Source organism: Vanacampus margaritifer, chromosome 4 (assembly GCF_051991255.1).
Source record: "Vanacampus margaritifer isolate UIUO_Vmar chromosome 4, RoL_Vmar_1.0, whole genome shotgun sequence".
In the NCBI taxonomy this organism is placed as follows: Eukaryota; Metazoa; Chordata; class Actinopteri; order Syngnathiformes; family Syngnathidae; genus Vanacampus; species Vanacampus margaritifer.
Window position 1 is genome coordinate 22,408,900 of NC_135435.1, and position 15,096 is coordinate 22,423,995.

General features: G+C 40.1%; 1 protein-coding gene across 3 annotated transcripts in view; it reads left to right on the forward strand.

Annotated features, from left to right (window-relative positions):
- The window catches only part of insyn1 (inhibitory synaptic factor 1), a 77,951-nt gene that overhangs the window by 32,753 nt on the left and 30,102 nt on the right, over window positions 1–15,096 (forward strand). Inside the window, exon 1 of one of the 3 annotated variants that reach the window (XM_077564868.1) lies at window positions 8,538–8,752. The exons of the other annotated variants lie outside the window; for them this stretch is intronic. The gene's annotated coding sequence lies outside the window, so the exon portion shown is untranslated. Of the gene's footprint in view, window positions 1–8,537; window positions 8,753–15,096 lie in introns of those variants that run through there. 3 annotated transcript variants of the gene reach the window in all.

Below are 15,096 nucleotides of genomic sequence, written 5' to 3' on the forward strand. Positions count from 1 at the left end.
CATATTTTTGTGTTTAATTTTAACATTGTATCCTATAATTTACTGTACATATATTATTATATCTTAATATATTATTATATTTCGTATTTTGTTTTGATCATATTTATCAAATCTAATAAATTGTATCATATATAAGTGTCTCTCATTTATTGTAATAATGAATCATGATATTAGTAATATGTATTATTAATAATAATGAGAATAGTACTTTATAATAATACTTTATATCTGTATAATATTATAATAATCTGACTATGGCAGGGGTCGCCAACATGATGCCCTGTTCCAAAAATAGCTCATCTGCGATCGGACATTGTGATTTTGAGTGATCAAGTGATCATTTGAAAATGTAAACACTGGCAGACTTTCAATAAAATAAAGTTTTGCATATTGATATGTATCTGTTTCCTAAATATTGAAAGATAATTAACATAAGTGTTAATGTTTATTTAAAGGTAAGTGGAGCAAATGTGCTATTTCAGAAGTGTGTATCAAACTGGTAGTCGGTCGCATTAATTACTACCCCAAGAATTAGCTCTCAGTTTCAAAAAGGTTGGTGACTATGGTGCAATCATAAATAAATTAAAAAAAAATAAAAAGTTATTTTTTAACAGTTTCTATTTGCATTGACTATTTCTGTATATATTTACTGTATATGCATTTGAAGAATTACTTTTGAAATTAAATGTATCATACCATGTACATTTACTTCAATACATGTAAAATATATATTGTTTTAATGTTTAAAGAAATCATCCCAAAATTAACACACACTTTTTTTTATGCTACCTTTAACATAGCCTGTCCATCACAGCCAGAATCTTCCATCATGCATTGTTATCTTTCATATTCATTCATATTCTTACATTATGAAGTCCATATTTTCTGACTGCCTCAATATACCAATGCCTCGTTATTAGGTGCTTTCACTGTGAAAAAGAATAGACGCCTATGGGGGTGACATTTACGCTTCTTAATGCCCATTATTCAAATGTTGCAAAGCGGCAACATCCCAGACATCCCTGTGAATATATTTCTGGACATGTGTTACATAAATGAAAACCTCCTATTAAAAGCCTTTTCTCGGATCAGGGCGCCGCCCTCTCTCTCTCTTTATCGCTCTGTCATGTCCCACAGTGAATTGTTTCCGTTGTGATGGTCCACTTTGATTCCTTCAAAAAATAAAAATAAAAAATGGAGAGGGGATTTCATCTGATCGAAGCTTCATTTCCTTGCGAATTGTGTTTAGAAATTCACACAGTGCTGAATGGATGGTTTAATAACACGGATCAACTCTTTGTGTTGGCTACTCTTTCCAGAAGTCGGCTAAATTGGGGTGTTCATTAGGGGATGTGTCATTAATCAACACGGTGACATATCATTTACTGCCTCTTGGCTACGAAACTCTGTTTTTGGTACTCGACTTTGACATAAGCAGCAGATTGTTTGAACTCAGTACAAGATTGAACAATTGCTACAGTATCATACCCCACATGTAGTGCTCTTTTTTTGCAGTAGATGCCATTGAGATATTATTTTAACCCTGGAGAACCCACGGGGTCAAATTTGGCCCCTATAAATTCTGCTACTCAAATAACAAAGACCTTTTTTTTTTAACAAATTTAACTTCAAAAGTCCAGAGTGCCACTTCTGACCTTTGCATGGGGCCATCTAGTGGATGAATATTGCACTTACATGAGCCAGAGTGGTGGTGACAAGATGGCTGGCAACATGCTGTTTTGTTGAGCTGGAAATCAATTCAAACAAAACCATCTTCTCAGCAAACCATCAGATGGTAAAATTGTGTTTTTTTTTTTTGTCAATCTATTTCGTATCATGTTGCAGAATGCCTAGGAGTATGTTATATATATATATATATATTGATAAATTAGCAACTTTGAGCTAGTTAAAAAAAAAAGGGTTAAAATTGAAAAAACATATATTTTGGTGTTCAGTGAACTTATAGCAGTCATTTAATGTATAATTCATAATTTTCCAAAGAAGAAAAGGGTTCTTGGGTTCTCCAGGGTTAAAATGTGTGAAGAAGCTGTTGGAAATGTTTAAAACAATTAGCTCACCGTATGCCTTGGCCCTACACGCCGCAGTATTAGACTCCACAGTCTCCACTTTTCTGCACTTGTCCATTTCCATCCCGCCCCACATTTTCCTGTCGAATAAAATTTGTCTCCTTAGAGAAGTAAATAAAGGAGGACCTTGTTCTCATCCATTGTCTGCTACTCAAGCGTTCAAAGTGGTGTGTTTTTTGCAATTTTCCTCAGGGGCATTTCGATTTAGAGGTTTCACTTGTGCTCTATTTTTACATCTGTGGATTAAGCACTACATTGACCTACTCCAGGTCCTTCCTCAAAACACTGTACACAAATGGCGGACATATCGAGTGTGCACCAGCTTACCGTTTCCTCTCGGGTACAATTAATCTTGAAACGGGAACTTTGGCTCACCTATACTAACTTTGCTTTGGCCATGTAATAATACGTGACTCCACAGTCTTAACTGGATTCAACTAGTAAGCCAAGCAACTAGAAATGTCACAGCAATGCAACGGCCTAACTCAAGTGAAGTCACCTATTGGCCTAATCTAACAGCCTCCTTACAGATTTAAATACAGGAGATACTGACTACGCTAACTTGCAGGCAATAACCCTCTTAAAACCCAAATATTGGCAATATTCGGGTTTTGTAAGGCCATGTAAACACGCGCAATATCCCGAATATGCTTTTTAGAAACCCAAATAAGACCCCTGGGTTACTCCTTTCATAACCGGAATTCTTGCCCATATAAACACATTCGGAATACCTCGAACGATCAATGTTTTTTTGGTGTGCGCATGCTCACTAATCGTCTTCGTCTTCTTTTCTTCTTCTTCGCTTATTTGACTCACAAGGAATCTTGGTCTTTGTAGTCACGTTCTGTCTGCGCAGCTCCGTCCTACTTGCTAAAGGAGCCTCCCTTGAATACATTGATTTCTCCGCGGCGTTTTCCCGTATTTTGTGTCTCTACGGCAAAAATGCCAGTTTGTGCCTAAATACACATATAGTAAATACAAGTATATAAGTCCGTGCTTCTGGCGTGTGTAACCCACTGGAAATACCCAAACCGTTGTCAACAAACATGACCGCACTTCTGGAGCGAGGGTTGGAAACCGACTACTTTATTTAGCGTGGTGAGTAACCGAACGGGTTACTCCAATCCAGCACAAATGAGCATATAAACGGGAATAACTCTTTGCGCCATGCATGTAAACGTGTTACCTCGATTATTTAAGAAACCGGAATTCTGACCTTAACCCGAATGTTGACTGCATGTAAACGTACACTCTAAAAACAGTTGGGTAAAAAATAACCCAACTATGAGTCAAAAATGGACCGATCCTCTACCCAATTTGAGTCAAGACATTGGTCTTAGTGTAAAACAACTCATAAATATTGGTAAGATCCTTTACTTGGGTAAAAAAAAAAAAAGGTAATTTTGTATAAAACAACCCAGAAAGTTAGTTCAAATTGACCCATAAAGTGGATCGGTCCATTTTTGATCCATAATTGGGTTACTTTTGACCCAACTGTTTTTAGAGTGTATACTCACTCTATCGCCTGTTGTTGTTGTTTGTTAGCATTTCTCGTTCTGACTGATGTATTCAATGCTGCGTGTTTTTTTGCAACTTGCAGCAGTATTTGACTTCACCAACCTTTACCCACACCTTGCATTAAGTTCCTCAGATATTCATATTGACTCTGGACTTCCTCCAGGGTTATAGCCATCATTTCAGAAGCAGGGAGGACACATTTTAGCAGTAAACCGACTTTTTATGAGAAAATTATCATCTCGCCGGAGTGGCCAAAGACTTGTCAAAACTGTCAAGCTCTGGTTAAGTAAAAACACAATGACAGTAAAGACATGCGCAGTCAGATAATTAACTGCCCAATGGCGACACTGTACACAAAAATTCAGCAAGACGTCGAACTTGCCAGCAAACTTATTGCACACAAATTGGAAAGGAAGTCGAGTGTATTTTGAACCATTTTTATTTTGATCTTAAAAAGTCCAAATGAGTTTGGGTTTTGAGAAAGTCTGACTTCAATATGGCTGCTGGTGTTCCGGGCCTCATACGCGGTACAAACGCAGCGGCGTGCTGTTTAGGGCTGCTGAAACAGAAACAGCCCAAAGTCTACAGAAGCCATTTTTCTATTTGGGTTCTTGTAATGAATTACAACGTGCGGCCATTTTACATCATTTGCCAGCTAATGTGCCCTTAAACTAACATGTGACATACTGTATTAATTGCCCTCATTAGTTCTCAAGTTTATTGGCTTGGTAGCACAGTCTGTTGCCCTCTAGGGGTTTGTTCGGCTGGCGGACAGGTTACAACAACTGCATGGCCCTTAGTTGCAGTTTATTTTGTGTTTTAAACATTATTTAAGGCTTTTTCCTCCATGCGGTAATTAAGGTAGGGCATAAATCATATAGATGCACGTCATTTGGTGAGGTTGACGGAATTATTAGTGTAATATTTATTATTTATGTTTCAAGATGAAGTCCTTTCAAAATATTGACTCATTTAAAACGAGGGGCGAAAATTATTATTTTTGTCATTTGGCCCTCGAGTGTGCGTTGTTTTTAATTATGAAGGAGACACCGCCATTAAAAAAAAAAACATACATTAAATTATAGGTTCTCAAAGTGTACGTGGGCGCTCTCGACTGTCACATAAAAGAATCACTGCTCAAGTACAGTTAGTTGTATTCAATTTTAAACGTTCAATACATTTTTAGTTCATCTGTAAGGGTTAGGGTATTGAATCATTATTTATGTACTATACTTTTTTAAAATTCCTCTACCTTTAAGTGCAGTACTAAAACTGCATAATGTTACAGTGGCTGACAATAGTTATAAATATATTTTGTATTTTGCCAATTAATTATGGATTTTAGTGCATAACAACAACAACAAATTACTGTTGTATAACACAAACTGGCCTATATATAATAATAATAATAATAATGCATCCATTTAATACCGCTTATCCGGGGTCAGTCGCGGAGGCAGCAGCTGTAGGAGGGAAACCCAGACTTCTCCCAAGCCACTTCAACCAGCTCCTCCAGCGGGATCCCAAGGTGCTCCAAGGCCAGCCGAGAGACATAATCTCTCCAGCGTGTCCTGGGTCGTCCACGGGGCCTCCCGCCGGTGAGACATACCCGGAACACCTCTCCAGGGAGGCGTCCAGGAGGCATCCGAACCAGATGCCCGAGCCACCTGAACTGGCGCCTCTCAACGTGGAGGAGTAGTGGCTCGACCCTGAGTCCCTCCCGGATGACCGAGCTTCTCACCCTATCTCTAAGGAAGAGCCCGGACACCCTGCGGAGGAAACTCATTTTGGCCGCTTGTATCCGGGATCTTGTTCTTTCGGTCACAACCCACAGCTTGTGACCATAGGGTGAGGGTAGGAACAAACGTAGATCGACAGGTAAATCAAGTGCTTCGCCTTTTGGCTCAGCTCCTTCTTAACCACAAAAGACTGATAAAGAGCCCGCATCACTGCAGACGCTGCGCCGATCCGCCTGTCAATCTCCCGCTCCCTCCTGCCATCACTCGTGAACAAGACCCCAAGATACTTGAACTTCTCCACTTGGGGCAGGATCTCCACCCTTTTCCGACTGAGGACCGTGGTCTCGGTTTTGGAGGTGCTGATCTTCATCCCAACCGCTTCACACTTGGCTGCGAACCGTTCCAGTGAGAGTTGGAGATCACGGCTGGATGAAGCCAACAGCACCACATCATCTGCAAAAAGCAGAGATGCGATACTGAGGCCACCAAACCGGACCCCGTCAACGCTTCGGCTTTGCCTAGAAATTCTGTCAATAAAAGTTATGAACAGAATCGGTGGCAAAGGCCAGCCTTGACCAACCCTCACTGAGAACGAATCCGGCAATGCGGACCAAACTCTGACACCGGTCATATAGGGACCGAAAAGCCCGTACCGGGGGGCTCCCCGTATTCCCAAAGCACCCCCCAACCATAATAATAATAATAATAATAACTGCTTCACTAGGGACAAATGAGGACCGCTTCAGAATTAAAATGATTAAGATTGTTTGCTGTCCGAAGAAGTGTACGCAACATCTCCTGTGAAGTTCAGCTACATCCACGCAGTCTTCATGTTGGATTGGCAATTAAAAGTGAAAAGTGGATGCGAAATTGAAGAAACATCCCCGCTCCACCTCGTCTTCTTCCTCTCTTCCTCTTGCCTTTCACGCCGCATTGTTAAAATAAGTGTCCCGCTGCTACGTGCCTCAGAAACCGCCAGAATACTTGTCGGACTTTGTGGGAGGTGGTGTGTGCTCACAGTATTAGGGAACTACAGAAAGAAACAATTTGGCATAGCCGTTTAATTTAGAAATCTCATTTACTTGACGGAAAAGCACTCCGGCGAGCTGCCCGCCGAGTGCACCGTCGCACAGCGGGCCTAAACAGCACTTGATAGCGAGACTCCATTTTGGAGCAGGAGAGAAAATGTTCTCATGATAAACTCACTGTGAACTTTTGGTGACAGCCACTGGCAGTATTCTTTATCCATTTTCGACATTATTGGATTTCCCTTTCCTTCATCTACTATTTAGCCATGATTTGCGGCAAGAGAGAAGAAATAGACCGTCAGATTCTCTTAATTGGCTGCAGTCATTGTTGAAACGACTGATGTGGAGAATTTCAGATCATTTTTAAGATTTGGAGACGACTTGATTAAGTTGGGCAGAATAGTGTACCTGTGTAGTGATTCCCAACCAGTTCCCAGTGAGAGATCGTCTGTTGTCCCACTGGAACGTTTTTAAAGGTCTGAAAATTAATATTTATTTACTACAAATAATATATATGTCTTTGCTCAGGTACGAGTATGTCGTGACAAGCGGAACAATTAAAAGTTCTTCCACTAGATGGCAGTAGGTACAATTAACCTGTGTAATGTGGATCCTACCAACTTGTTGTCATTCATATGACACAACACTAGCTTTGTGTTCAACTAATCACCCTCAGGGGAGAAAAAAATGCCATGTTTATCGAGCCAATAATACTACAACGTCAAACAAGCATTTTTAATACTCTATTGGTCAATAATTAAAAAAAACACACAGACACAAATAAGGACTAACCAATAGTAAATTAGCTTCTTACGCTAGCCGCTAACTAGCCTGCCACTGACTGCTGGTCACTTGAGTTTGGAATGACATCCTTGTCGTTTCCACTGTTGAGTGTGTAGAAGGGATGAGTGATACACCCTCGACTAACCGCTATAGCACTGCCCAGTTTTACAATATAATGGAATTTCCATTACTTTGATGTCTTACAGAAGTGACAATTGTCTCGCAACCATCCTCGTAGCTACAACCGAACCGCAAAAGTCAATACACGTATGGATAGATGGCAAATAGTGGTCCTGTAAGGCTCAGTTGTTTTAGTACATTTTAAAGCTTTTGACAGTGAGAATCAAACAACTCTGTTGCTTGATGGAACCTGGGCTTTATTCATTTGTAACTATATCTGACACTGTGATAGCTAAGACCAAGGGTCACGTCAGGGCAAAGCTCTTGCTTCAACCCCTCCTCGGTCACAATTTTCAGCCAATCTTCCTGGGAATTCTAGGGATTAATGTTCTATAACAGGACAACCATTTGGCCACTGATGGCTATGTGAGCTAAGGTCACAAAGTCACACATTGCCCAAATCATGATCCTTGCGTGTGCAATCTGCAGATTTACAGGGATTTTTCCGTTTTATAGTCAAGCATGGACATCATTTCACAGGACAGTACAACACTCGCTGAATTTTCATGCGCATGTTGTCATATCTCATCGCAATGTTTCTGCCAAACTTTTCGAGATTATTTGTCATGGTCGGAGAGAAAACTCATTTTTCTCCCTACTATTGAGTGATCGTTTCTCCGCAGCCCCTTTATCACTGCCTGGAGAAGCAGTGAGGCTGTTCTGAATAAACAGCAGACAGAATTGGAGCATGAAGTCAACTTTGGCCGTGTCCCGGCTTCGGAGGCAATATCTAAACAGTATTGAAATAAAGACGGGGTGGCGCCTGTGTTTTAGGGGATTCCAGAATTTCTTTCACTTTAAAATAGTTCTCAGATATCTTAATAACATTTTCTGTGCTATACTTTAATTAAAATATCCCAAGGATCAATACATACTGAATACTGTTGCAGCACAATAATGATGATGATGTCATAGTTTGGGTTGGGTTTTGGTTAGTTTTGTTGTTTTGTTTCTGTCATGGGTTGGGTTTAGTTTGGTTTTTGTTTGATTTTGCCCTCAAGTCTCTTTAGTTAGTCATGATCTGTGATTTGTTTTGTTATCCTGGTGTGTCTGCCCCGGTCTCGTCAAGCTTGATCATGTCCACCTGTGTTTGCCGGCCCTTCCTCGAGTGTCAACCAATCAGTGCCCTCAGCCACTTATATCTTCCCCAGGTGTGTCGCGCTTTTTCAATTAATGTTTGTCTGTTCTTGTTGATCCCTTTTTGTTTCCTCTTGTCCCGCTGCAGCTAGTTTACCCTGTCGTGCCACACTGCCACCACGTCTCGCCTCTCTGGCCTTTTTATTTATTTATTGATTTATTGTACTTTGTTGTTTTTGTTTCCCCAGCCAGTACCTTGTTTACTTCCTCATTTTTGTTGTATTAAATATTTGGTTGGACTCCACCTCTGCTTCCTCGCATTTGGGTCCTCAACCACAAGGTAAACTTGACAGATGATGATGATGATAGTAGTAGTAATAATAATAACCCAAAATTGACCGGCCGTTCGGGAAACACAAACACAAGCTGTATGGGATACAGTATTCCCTCAATATTATTGATTATTTATTATTGCCTATGAATGCAACAAGATGGCGGTGGAGCATTACATTTGTCAAAATAAAACTCTTCAAATAACTTAAGCATAGGTCCATTAGATGGCGCAAAAATAATATATTGTTTTGGCTATAAACAGCAAATAGTGAGTATAAGTTCCCAAAAATAAGCAAATGGGTGAATTTGCAAATGCCAAACCGTTAATATGCGGATGCAGTGTATGTAAATCCAGCTTTACTCTGCAGATCTGTGCATGTGGTCCATACAGTAGACACATCTGCAAACAACAAAATACTCCCTCTCCTGAGCAGGACTTAACTTGTACATGTTTGTTTGTAAATGAATTTTAAAAAAAAAAGCCCTTTTTACAACACGCATTGACCACTGATCTATTCATCCCGACATAAGTGGACAACTAATTGCATAGCTAACGACAGAGACATTTTCAGCTCTTGGTACGAGGGCTCTTGAGATTTGTGTTTGTTTCCATGTTTATTCATACCGCCGATTAAAGTGGCCTTGCAACGCCACACAAGCACTGAAAGTATCACTCATGTGGCGTCCAAGAACGGCCTCTTTGCCAGCCGCTCCATGGCATGTCATTAGAAGCCCGTACGCAGGACTTTGACTCCATTGCCAGAATCGCGGACCCGAGGCAAAAATAAAAAGCCACATATTTCCATCTCCTGATAAGAAGACATCAGTTTGGGTCTGGTCCACTCTGTTTCCAAATTGGAAGAGTGACCCCCTTTTTCTTTTTTACCCCCTCTTCTGCTGGATAAATTTAAACCAGCGTCCTCTGTGCTGTAAATAGAATATTAATCAGGCCAGTGCGGAGCCAGTTTTGCAAGACTTCCACTCCCCCCCCACCCCCCACCCCACCCCTTCCCTGTTCTACCGCATTACAGCGTCCGGAACTTCTCCTGCCATTCTAAGCCGCGTTTTACACACCCAAGGCATTTTGTGACAGATTGAAGTCCGTTAATGCCATGCAGGTTTTCACCGAGCGTGACCAGTAAATTAATACAGCATGCATTGCCTTTTAACTTTAGGCTCTGCAAGTATTACTTATAATTCATTGCCCTGCTTACCTTCTCACATTTCCCTCCGTTCTACATTCAAGAGGGGGGAATACATTTGAGGCCCAATCCATCATTTGTTTGGCTACATACAGTAAATTATTGAGCAGAGGCACTGTTCACATACATAATTAAGGACTTTTTGCCTTTCGGATGGAAAATCAGCATTTTGTGTCTCTCAATCAATCACATTCGGGAACATTTTGAGACATTATTTATAAAGATTGCTCATGTAGAAGAATCTTACTGAATGAGTAAACAGCATATTAGTAAATATTTCAGTAAAGTAGTACAGAGCTGTTACAAGCGATTTTTTCCTTGTTTCCGTGACAAAATGCCATATTTCCTCCATAATGGTCGGCCCTCAAATAGAAACCCTCAGGAAGGAATCAGCTAGTAGCCAACAGTAACTGCAATCACATTAGGTCATAGATGCTATCACTGAAGGGGACATATTACGGAAAATTGACTTTTTAATTGCTTATACAATAGTTGGGTCTCTGGAGTGCCTGCCCGACCCATCAAGAGAAATTACACAACCAAGGAAATATTTTATTTCCTCCTTATTTCTGAAAATATGTGTGGGTGAGATGTGCTGAATTTTGTCTGATTGTGGCATATCAGTGGCTAATTTAGTGTACATACTGAAATACCGCCATCAAATCCAGTTTCTTTGATCCAGACCATGCGGAAGCACTGTGATGCTATATCTAAACGGTAAGAGCTGAGTGCTAACACTGATTAGCATTAGAAACAGCATTATCAGCATTAGCTTCTGTTAGCTAGCATCTACTTGATTGGTAGGCTACTGTTGTACTTTTTGGTTTGATTGTATTATATACTGTATGTGGCCTTGATTCATAAAAAAAATATATTATTATTTTTTTACTGTTATTATGATTTTACTACTGCATTTGCGTAGGTCAGTGATAGACTACGGCACTTTCTGACTTACGTAGGAAGTCTTAGACTAATGACCCACTGTAGACGATTTACAGTGTATCTGTCTGTGAATTGTATTGTTCCTTTAACTAAGTTTTTGAGTTAGTTTGTTGTTGTACACTTTTGGGTTACGTGGAGATAAGGAAGCTGTGTGGCAATCAAATATTGATCAGACCATGCTGTATGGTGGCTCGTACTGACTTACAGTTTCCCAACACATTTTTAAGAATTTGTTCTGATCCAAGAGAGGGATTTTGGAAAAACATTCTTACTTAGTGATGCTTTCACCATATCCTTGTTCAGTTGTTTTTTGGTTTGGATTGTCTGCCATTAAGCAGAAAAATGCATGCCCTATAGGGTTTATGTCTGGAGAATGACTTGGGTGCAAATATTTAACAAAGTCAATGTGTCACAGGCTTGATGCAGTTATTGTAACAAAAGTCCTTAGCACAAGTCTGCTTATGTGAGTGATAAACGACTACGTATTCTAACTTATTTACAAATTCAAAGGAGGTCACTGAAGAGGCATCGCAAACTGAGAAGCTACGGGATTTTATTCCTTCGTTGAGTCTTCAGATGACCCTGGGTCAATGTCTTTTCTAAAAAAGCGAGACAGAAACCAATTGAAAGCCAAATCTAAAATAAGAAGAAGCGGTAACCGGGACACTCTAGGAGGATATTTAGGGCATCGCGCTGCGTATGTTTTGGTGTGCTAAGTCACTCTAGGTCAGGATGGATCATATCTGTGCTTATGCAGTGATTCAAATTGAAGTCGAGCGTCATGGCAGAAGCAGCCTCTTGTTTTTTTCCAGGGAGCTTCTTTCTGTCCTCGATCACTGGAGCCCCCCTGAGTCAATAGAGACGCTTCACTCGGGGGGCTCTGGAGTCTGCCAAGTCGCCCCCCCCCCCCCCTCACCACCACCGCCGCTGCCACGTGTCAGCACTGTACTTGTTTTGGCCTTGGTCGAGAGTGAGGAAGGTTAGGATAAAGGAGGAGGGGAGGGGAGGGGAGAGTCAAGGTGCTTTATCATCTCCCGTGACAACTACACAGCCTGCGAAAGCGAAGTGCATGTCCACTTACGATGTGCAACCTTATCCCAGCCGGTTGCCAGCCTAGCGGTCACCTCGCAGACGTCTGGCCAAACCCCATCTATTAACCCGTAGCAGCTGGCCGGTTTCCAGACCCATCCGCCGGGTTTTTAATTGTGTTTTTTGTACGGGGGTGGGGGCGACAGGAAATAAGGGATTTTCCCCAGTTACTTTAACTATACTATACTATACTATATAGTGGTGCTACGGATCACAAAAGTCACGGTTCGGATCGGATCACGAATCTGAGTCACGAATCGGATCGTTTTTCGGATCAGAAAATAAATAAAAAAGGAACACTACTTTAAGTGCAATATGAGGCAGAAACATTCCTATGTTTACATGGTCCATTTGTAAAATAACAAAGTATTAATATATATATAAAATATATACTTTTTATTTAAAAATAAAAAAATAAATACAATTAAGAAATTATGTTGAAATTTTGGAAAACTTTATTTACAGTAGAAAACCTTAGGGAACTATTTACTTACTTAGGTTTTTAATTTAACTTAACACATGCTGATGACCCTGGAAGCTCCCTGCAATTTTTGTTATCATTTTTAAACAAAGCTGTAAATTCTTTATATATTAAAATTAAATGAAAAGTTTTTTTTTTTTATATATATACATAAATTTATTTTTTTTTTTTATTCCGACGCTAATATGTTCTCTTTTACTGCAAATGAAATATTGGTTATCGGTCTCCTTGACTACTAATAATTGGTATCGGGATTGGCCTTGAAAAAAACATCGGTCTATCATTACTAAATATAACTTTAACTATACCCTCGGGCCCCATATGTTTTGTTTTAGACTAATTCACTTCTTACAAAAACTGTTAAAATGTCATTTAAAACCTTGTCTGTACAGTTAAAGGTTTTATGAAAGTGACATTTTGGGCGAGATGGATTATTCCAAATATAACAGATTTCAATGAAAATATTTATTTTCAGTCATTCAAATGGAGGAAGATGATGTTGTTTTTTTTTACTTTAATAACCTTGACCCATTCAAAGGCTGACTGCTGAATGCTGTCTATGCAGCAGAATGCGTCACATCTACATTATACAACAAAACTAATTTCCCTTCCTCTATTTTTTTCCCTCCAGCTCGGGGAAGATGGAAATAGTCACACAAGCCTTTTGTCCTGAACACGGCATAATCATCCAGGATTTATGTTGGGGGGTGAGATGGAGCACTTGTATCAAATTAATTGTGCACGGAGCGAGAGGGTATCTCATCGGAATGGATGCCGCGGTGTCAATCGCGTAGTTGCACAAAGTCTGCTGAATTCTGAATAGAGCGCGTCGATGTTGAGCAGCGTTACATGGTAGCTCATTTCCGAGCTTGTCAAAGGAACGCCGAGTTTATATTCAAGCTCACGTGTGGGAACGCCGCCTTACGAGGATTGGCTGTAAGTGGGATCACTTGTTTGCAATTAGGCCTAAAAGAATCATTTTGTTTCATAACCTCCAAGGTGGACGACTGGTAAGTTTTTCTAGTTTCAAAGCAATATTTCCCATAGGAAATAATGGTCAAGTCCGCTAATTTGTTCTATCGCTATCGTAAACCTTTATTAACTGTACAGTTAATGTTTGAAAGTACTGTTTTGATATGTGATATCCAAAGAACTTAACAGTGCAAATGTATCATTATACTATTTCACCCTCCTTCGGGACGCACGTTTGAAAAGCCCTGCTTTAGCTACTGAGTTAAAGTCTGCTGATATAGGATGTTGCAAGTCTCCAGCGGAATAATATCGAACGCGGGTCAAGATGCACCGCAGCCTCTTCTGCAAAGGACTTGACAGAAAGCAGCCATTGGAGTAGAGTGACCAGGTCAGCGTTGACGAATGGCTCGCGTCGGAATGAAAAACGAGGAGCGGTTGATGGTAAACCTTGCGTAAATCCATTTGAGAATTTTTTTTTTTTTTCCGAACATGGGAGGCGAGCAGAACTGACAATAGCTGGAGGGTCCAGAGCGCTATGGAGTAAATAGCAAAGCGGAGGAGAGCAGAAATAAATAAAGAATGTGTCACCTAGCGGTAGGAGCAAACCAGGTCGGATCTGTCAGAACTCTAGTGCTGTCTGTGGATGAGATGGAGAGAGTGCGCTAAACATCCTACCCCGATGTGAGTGTCCAATACAGGCATACTGTACATTATGATGAAGGTCACGCGAGTTTCAGGGGAGTTTCCTAATACCAGTTATGTCAACCTTAAACATTTCTTGACAATAATGTTATATGTATCCTCACCAGTCTAAACATGACATTCTGATTAATATTACATTTATGGAATGTGAGTTATGAAGCAAAATCCTGCCATTTTTATCCATCTCACTTGCTGTCGACTGAAGATGACATCACAGTTGCTCAGGGCTCAGGCAACGACCAAGCACAGCTCACCTGTTTTCTGAAGCTGCGCTGTGATTGGTTGTTACCTGAGACCTGAGCAACTATGGTGTCATTTTCACTCGACAGCAAGTGGCAAAATGGCCACCTTCTAATATTGATAGAAACTGCTGGATTTTGCTGCTTAACTCAGATTCCACTAACACAATATAATATAACCAGAATACCGTATTTAGACCCGTGAGGTTACATAGAACATTTTATTGTTTCCCCTTAAACTCATTGACTCGTAGCCATTTTCGCTGAAGCAACACCCTTCGCTCCCGGCTGATTTACTGGATTTTGACTAATTTTGCAAGGCCCACAGAATATTGTGTTCTATTGCTATAAAAACATGGGACCTACCAAAAGAAAGATTAGAGTCTCTTCTTTCATCAGGAAAAAAAGTATATTTCTATCTGTCTATATTTTTATCTTCTCATCATTATTCACAAATCTGTTTCAAACTGTGAGGAAAACAGCTTGTTTCAACATGGCCCTGGTTGATCTCTTATACTCTGCTGCCACCTGCTGGGCGTTTTTGTATTAATTACAATTGCTTCAACCATTCTCTACAGTTCAGAGGCTGCATCAAAGCCTTCTGTATGCTCCAGCATAAAAAAAACAAAAAACTTGTATAAATACGTATTTGGGACACTGGTAATATTTAATAATTTAATTTAATATTTATGGGACCAAATGAGTTAAATTTCGATTAATTTAA